Source organism: Xenopus laevis, chromosome 8L (assembly GCF_017654675.1).
Source record: "Xenopus laevis strain J_2021 chromosome 8L, Xenopus_laevis_v10.1, whole genome shotgun sequence".
NCBI lineage: Eukaryota > Metazoa > Chordata > Amphibia > Anura > Pipidae > Xenopus > Xenopus laevis.
This window is the reverse complement of record NC_054385.1, coordinates 69,839,510-69,846,101: the sequence shown is the minus strand read 5'-3', so window position 1 is coordinate 69,846,101 and position 6,592 is coordinate 69,839,510.

Here is a 6,592-nt window from a genome sequence, read left to right as displayed (position 1 = left end):
TGCGCATGTGCAGCCGGAAGACATAAGAGGATCGCTCCGTGGTGCTCACTGGTATAACCCCAGTTCGGTGAAGTTTTCTGCTGATAGGAGCACTGGCTCGGGGTTCCAGGTAAATCAATACAATCACTTGCCTAACATTTGGCACCCCCAAGTGCACAAAGCCTTTCCTGCTCCTTTAAGCAGCCATTTGCAATAATATTAATACAGGAGGCTTGCAATAAATGAACAAACAATGGTTAAAGGCTGAAAGATGAAGATTAGAACCATTCAAATGTTTTACACACAATGAATAAAAAAGCATTATTTCAAAAAAAATTATGGAAGGGCTACATGCCACAAGACACATGTTCATCAAGAGCAAGCTTGTGAATCCTGCCTGATTCAGAAGAAGGCGAAAACCCCCACAAATGTTCACAACTATGCCTTTTTGTGTGGTAGTCATATATAGGGCCATGGTTACTATTTCTCTAGCCACGTTAGGTTTCTTTATTACACTCAACCTTCTTTAAGGTATTTGCACAGTCACAGATTCGGACTAGTGAAGCCAAATATTAGCTAATTCTCTTACTGGGTTAAGATTTCCTGCCTTTATTTCCCAAGCTTTCTCATTTACATGGAAAGGGCCTGCTTCAGAATTCAAGGAATACCATCACATAGGGGTAGAAAGGTCACATTTTTAAGCTTTGTTTCCTTCTCTTTGGGGTACCCCACCTTTCCTGTCTAAAAAAAAGAAACTATGATCAGTAGTTATAGTCCTTCTGAGAATTTCAACATACTCAAAAAGGGAGGCGGTTTGTTAAAAAAGAAGTGGAATTTGAATTTCCTTTTATGGAATACATAGTATGTAGGTTTACACAGCAAAGATGAAGCCTTACTCAAATAAGAGCAATCTTGAAATGAATAATCTAGTAGGAGACTATGATCCTGCTCGGCTTCATTCATTATCAGCAAGTGTTAAAATAAAAAATGCTGCTATGTATAAAAAAGCATTTGTGCTTACTTACAGGACTAAATTAGAGTTTACTCCAGTTGAGTTGTAACTGTTTCAAGAGTTGAAACCACCCATACCACCAGGGAAGATCAAAGAAGTGAATGGGGGTCCCATTATGGAGGCCAGGTAGGTTGAATGTTGTGTGAATGTTTATTTCCTGTACTGAATAATCCTTGAAATAGAGAAGTGTTCTGGTTTGTTCATGTGGATCTTTCAGGAAATGTAGAGGAATATAGTTACATAGTTAAATCGGTTTGAAAAAAGACAAAGTCCATCAAGTTCAACCCCTCCAAATGAAAACCCAGCATCCATACACACACCTTTCTACTTGCACATAAATTCTATATACTCATATCTATACTAACTATAGAATTTAGTATCACAATAGCCTTTAATATAATGTCTGTCCAAGAAATCATCGAAGCCATTCTTAAAGGCATTAACTGAATCCACCATCACAACATCACCCGGCAGTGCATTCCACAACCTCACTGTGAACACAACCTACGCTGCTTCAAATGAAAGTTCTTTTCTTCTAGTCTGAAGGGGTGGCCTCTGATATGGTGATCCTCTTTATGGGTAAAAAGGTCCCCTGCTATTTGTCTACAATCTCCTCTAATGTACTTGTAAAGTGGAATCATGTCCCCTCGCAAGTGACTTTTTTCCAGAGAAAATAACCCCAACCATGACAGTCTACCCTCATAATTTAAGTCTTAAATTCCGCTAACCAGTTTATTTGCCTGTCTCTGCACTCTCTCCAGCTCATTTATATCCCTCTTAAGGACTGGAGGCCAGAACTGCACTGCATACTCCAGATGAGGCCTCACCAGGGACCTATAAAGAGGCATAATTATGTTTTCATCCTTTCAGTTAATGCCATTTTTATACAAGACAGAAATTTATTTGCTTTAGTAGACACAGAATGACACTGCCCAGAATTAGACAGCTTGTTATCTACAAAACCCCAAGATCCTTCTCAATTAAGGAAACTCTCAACATATTGTCATTTAGTGTATAACTTGCATTTATATTATTTGTGCATAACCTTGCATTTATCAACATTGAACCTCATTTTCCAGTTTGCTGCCCAGTTTCCCAACTTAAACAAATTACTCTGCAGCATCCTGCATGGTACCAATAGTTCTGCACAATTTAGTATTATCTGCAAAAATAGAAACAGTACTTTCAATGCCCACCTCCCACTTCATTAATAAACAAGTTGAAAAGCAAGGGCCCTATACAGAGCCCTGTGGTACTCCACTAACAAAACTGGTCCAATTAGAAAATGTTCCATTTACCACCACTCTTTGTAGTCTATATTTTAGCCAGTTCTCTATCCAGGTACAAATACTATGTTCCAGGTCAATATTCCTTAATTTAACCAGCAATATGAGCTTTCATACCAAAACTATGCAGTCAAAATGAATAAAAAAATCTTTGTCTGTTTGTTTTCAGAGGCTCAACTTTTGATGAAATCCAGTGTCACCTTTAAACCCACAGACCTCTTACCCTTCTTATATTTCATTAATTTTGAAGTAATAAATAACTACTGCAGTACAAATAGCAGTTAAGGGGAACTGTGGAAGTCAGGCTGGAAGTCAAGGTAAGATCTGGAAGACTAAAAAAACTTTCAGGGAGAACTGCTTGTATGCTGGCCAGAAAGTCAAAGGTTAACTCCCATATGACTGCAAAGAACCTGCAGGAAGTTTTTGCTGACTGCAACCTAATCAAAAACATCAACGTCTGAGGCATGCAAACCAGCATCTAGACAAGTCCTTCTAGAAGCTAGTGCTGTGGGACTGATGTATTGGCCACAATCACCAAAGGTTTGTTTAGGGAGAAAAACAGAATTTGATGAACAAAACACTTTGACAACTGTCAATAAGGGAAGTGAATCCATTATACTTTGGAGCTGGTTGGCAGCCAGTGGCACAGGAATCACTGTACATGAGGCACAATTGGCAACTATAGAGGAAGCAAACCCTGCAGTCACTGGGGAGGGGCAAGGGAACAGGGGGTCCCGAACTGCAGCTTCCTCTATAGTATTAAAATCCCACTCCCGATGCTTTTCTCCTTTTCTTTCTAATTGACATGCACAAATACTTTCACGAGCATGGGTGAGTGGGGCGCAAACCAGCAAAGCAGGGTAATGTGAGAGGTAATGTGCACTGGTCCCCTCCAAAAAAATTTCTGGAGGGGGATCCAGCACAATCTTGTTTGCTTGTTTGTTGTCGCCACTGATAAAGGAAGAATGAATTCCACTGATTATCAGCAAATTCATAAGTAGAAGCTAAAAAGGGGATTGCTCCTATAGCATCCATGACAAACCATGAGCTACATGAAGAAAAGCAAGCTGAAGGCTTTGGAATGGTCCTAATAGTCCCCTATAAAATGAGTTTACAAGATGTCATCTGAACTAAAGGGGTGGTTACTAAATCCTGACTTCCTAGGTGTCCAAAGTTTTGCACATGCCAGAATTCTTTGTTACTATGTTTAGATTCCAATGATTTTCTTTGTTCTTATGTTTTCATATACAAGGTCAATCCGCATTAACTTTTGCAATTATGTTGTTTTTAACACACTTATTCCTGTAGCAGTTGTTTCCTGCATATTCATTTACAAAATAAACTAAACCTATACAACATTATTTGGCAAGATGCGCCCAAACTTTTGCTTTCAACTGTATGCTGTAAAAGTCAAATAACAAGGAAGGCAATTTGAAGAGTAACACAAAAGTATCTGTACATCAAACATACAAGTTACATACAAATACTGATAAATATTGTACTTCATATACACACGGGTATTGAGCAGACCAATACTTGCCAGTTTAATTAAACATTTTAACTATATCCTCAAAGGAGACATGCTTTTTAGTTGCACACCTGTAAGGCAGTTTTTTTTCAAGAGATGCCTTATCCAGAAACCCTATATTCAGAAAGCTCCAGATTATTGGAAGGCCATCTGCCACAGAGTCGATATTTTAAGCAAATAATTTTAATTTGTTAAATTATTTATTTTTTATTTGTAATAATAAAACAGTACCTCGTACTTAATGCCTTCTAATGATAACAATCTTATTGGATTTATTTAACATTTAATTATTTTTAGCAGACTAAAGGTATGGGGGTCCAAATTACGTAAAGATCCCTTATTCAGAAAATCCCAGGTTCCAATCATTCCAGATAATTTTTCATATACCTGTTATTTAAAAACCTAACCCTACAATGTTAGAATACCAATGTCTCATTCATATGAAAAGAAGCTGAAAACCAGAAAATCTGAAATGAATCACGAGTCATTTATCTCCATGGTTCATGGTAAATTATTGGCATTTTATTTTGTTGTTAATTCCAAATCTATGCTTACCTATTATTAAATCAATGAAACAATTTCTGGACATTCATTTTTCTTCATTTAATATATATCAAATAACATGCTTAGAAATATGCTGTAAGACATCAACTTTCTTAACACTACTGCAGAACTATTAATGATAGAGTAAGAACAATAGAATACATATTGAATTACAAAAAAATAGAGACTAAAAGTAAACCTTTGACATATTTCTCTGACGTAATGGTACATTCAATAAGCAACTGCCAATATTGCTTAGCAGAAACAAGCATATTTAATTGGACCTGAGATACAAATAATGATCAAGTACAGGATACTTACTAGATGTAGATACAGGAGACCAGGTAACACCAAATATCTGTTTGAAACAGTCACACATTGTTCTTGGGGAAATAGCAAATACAAATATACTTAATTTTGTGTTATCCTTCACCGGGTTATTTCCCAACTCCTGAATTTTCCAGCTGCAGCCTCACTCCCAACCAAGGGTAAGCCTAGCCATACAGATAGAGAATGCAATATAACCCCTACAGATTAACACATAGACGGTGTCAGCATTTCAGAAAAGCTGGTCCCAAACATCCACCATTGTCCAGCACCAGGCAGCTTTAACAAAGCAAGCCAAAACCCTTGTTTGAAGCTTTGGGGATGGCGAGAAGGGAAAGGCATTGGAATAAAACTGCAGTGCTTGTTTGTCTAGAGCAAACAAGCGAATGAAGTTATGTGGCAGGTCAATAAGAGGCAGAATTAACTCTCTTAAATTTATTGATAAGAGAAAAAACATTGCATTTTGTCACCAAGGAGAAAACTTTTGTTTTTCAATAAATCTGCTGTATGAAGAAGAATTTTACATGAGTCAAAATAACATTGCATGTGATAAAGTTTTATTTTTCTCCCAAGGGATACTAAAGTACTCTACATCATCACAGTATATTAGCTACTGTCAGAACTAGATGACTGCAACTTAGAACATGCCCAAATGTGTGTTGAGTATATTAGCATGTGTGATTTATGTGACTGCTGTAAGAGTGCAAAACCCCCCAAAAATGTAAGTGTACAGTATATATGTTTAGTGTAACACTGTGTACATGAGTCCATGTAAAAATAACCTGGGGTAGGCAGGCTAGAAATCTAACAGAAGCTGTATGCTGTATGCTTGACTGCAGCTGGCATCTCAGGAAATGAAGACAATAGTAGGCATATGATTGCATGTGTCTGCAACTTCTTGGGCAATTGCTCCCTAGGTGTTTCTCATTCCCTGCCCCTACTAATTGTCTAGGAGCTGGAGACTGAGGGTGCGCTCCTCCACTCCCTTGCCCAGAAGTGCTGCAAATTGTAGAATCTACGAAATTTACAACACAGATTGTAGATTCTACAAATCTGTGTAATATACTTTTTTCAGGAATCTGGTAGGTGCAGATTGCAAGCCAGTCCTGCTATAAGCCAGGCAGTTAGTACAGGGCTCTGTTGCAGCCTGCACTCATTGGCTTTCCCTTCACCGATATGCACACCATGAGGTGGACAAAATTGGGATGATCCAATCATTTGGTTCTCATTCTTATAATCAGATCATAATTGTCAGTAGGCAGACCATCAGATTGAGGACCACATCAACCACAGATTCACCATATCAATTGTTCAATCGACGGCTCTTTGTTTTATGGTCAGATATTGGTTGGCAGAGGGACTCATACACAGGCAAATAAGCTGCCGAATCAACGGCTTAAATCTGCCTGTGTATGGCCATTTTAACTTGTATGTGTGAGTGATATGCGAGTTAAGGGACTGGTGGGAGCTGGAGAGGAGATAGACAGACAGACAGGGCTGAACTCATGCATGGGGCTAATACAGGTCTCTGCTCTGCATTGTGGCATTTCAAAAAAGTTTGGCATTTAAGTGAAGACTGACAGGTAAGGCCTCTGATTAAAGACCCCCCGGGTATTTTAACTGCTACCTGGTTGCTGTAGCAAGTACATGTATATATGGAATCTATTCATTCCTCACATTCAATCTTATTTCTGTTTATAGTGGTCCTTACAACCTCAGAAGCAATGTCCCAAGGTGTTGTCTGCTGCTCCAAAAAGCACTAGGGATGCACCAAAGCCCTAATTTTTTGCAAAAAATTCGGCCGAATACTGAACCAAATACTTATTTGTATATGTCAATTAGGGGAGTGGGAAAGAGATCCGGGTGCGCAGCATGCAGCTAAAAATGTTTGACTTTCTTGTTTGTGTTATTAAAAGC